Source organism: Myotis brandtii, unplaced genomic scaffold (assembly GCF_000412655.1).
Source record: "Myotis brandtii unplaced genomic scaffold, ASM41265v1 scaffold2325, whole genome shotgun sequence".
Lineage (NCBI taxonomy): Eukaryota > Metazoa > Chordata > Mammalia > Chiroptera > Vespertilionidae > Myotis > Myotis brandtii.
This window is the reverse complement of record NW_005358747.1, coordinates 379,303-380,754: the sequence shown is the minus strand read 5'-3', so window position 1 is coordinate 380,754 and position 1,452 is coordinate 379,303.

Genomic DNA, 1,452 nt, shown 5'->3' with positions numbered 1-1,452 from the left:
AGCCCTCAGCTGGGGCCCAGCCAGGGAGTGGAGCCCAGGCTGCTGAGCAGGAGGCACTGAAGGGCGGGGCGGAGCGCCCAGCCAGGGGGCTGTGGGCAGGGCAGGGCGGCAGAAGGTTCCAGAGAGGCCTCCCAAGGAGCAAGGAAGTGGAGGAAGGAGGGCGACGTGGGAGGAGGGTTAGGGTTACGTTGCTGAAAAGCACAGACAACATGACGAACTCCAGGGACACACGCTGTGGGCGCCACTAGTGGGCGCCCTGGAGGGACAGACCTGTGATTAGTTCCACACTGAGTCCCGAGTGTGCGGGGCTGTGAGCGAGGGATGCCACCTGACACTGCTGGGGTGCCGGTGGGCGTGGGCATGCACCCGTGTGTGCATGTGAGGTATATGCACGTGTATATGTGTGAGGCGTCTGCGTGTAAGCTATGTGCATGTGTATACATGTGAGGTGTGTGCGAGGCGTGTGCGTGTGAGTGGTGTGTGTGCAAGTGAGGTATGTGTGGGTGAGGTATGTGCGTGCGTGTGAGGAGCGTGTGTTTGTGTGTGTGCAGGTGAGATGTGTGTGCGGGTGAGGTGTGTGTGTGTGTGCAGGTAAGGTGTGTGTGGGGGTGAGGTGTGGGGGGGGTGAGGTGTGTGCGTGTGTGGTGTGTGGAAGGGTGCACATGTGAGGTGTGAGAGAGTGAGCACACGTGTGTGGAAAGAGACCTGGCCCTCACCTTGCATGTGGGGAGCGGCTACAGCGTTTGGACAGGTTCAAGCCTGGGTCCTCTCGTGGCAAAGCCACGTACAAGTCCCAGCACAATGACAGCCAAAGGCTGTGGTTGTGAGCTTGACCTGGTCCGAACACGTGGCCCCACGTGGCTGAGTGGTGTGGGCTTGATAGAGTTCAGGTGCATGTGGTTGAGTAGGATCGAAACCTGCGAGAATGTTGCAACCATCTTGGCCACGCCCTCGCTTTGCCTCGTGGATCTGCTATAAAATAACGACACGGCTGTGGGCGCTGGCGCTGTCTCTCCATCCGAGGGGCAGCGTCCCACCCAGACCCAGCGCATTCTCTTGTCCGTCTTTTCTAATCCTTCACCGCCCCCCACCCCCCCACTCAGGCTCACCCCTGGCCGTGCTGGCGCGGCACACGTGCGGGCATAACCAGCGTGTGGTGCTGGGACTGCCGAGCTGGGGCGGCTCCCCGGAGGCGGTGGGGCGGGACCAGGAGTGCGGACTCCAGGGAGGGGAGGCGAAGAGGGACTAACCAGGCAGAACCCACCCCCTCTCCACAGCGTGTGTGTGTGACTTTGAACTACTCAAGCTCCTTTGTGATCAATGAAAGAAATCATCACCTGGGAAGACCAGTCTGGAAGCAGGTGGCCCTGCGGGAGTCTCCCCAGCGGACAAGATCCTGGTGGAGACGCAGCGCCACCCTCGGCTCTCGGGAGGGCGCCCTGGAGACGGGCC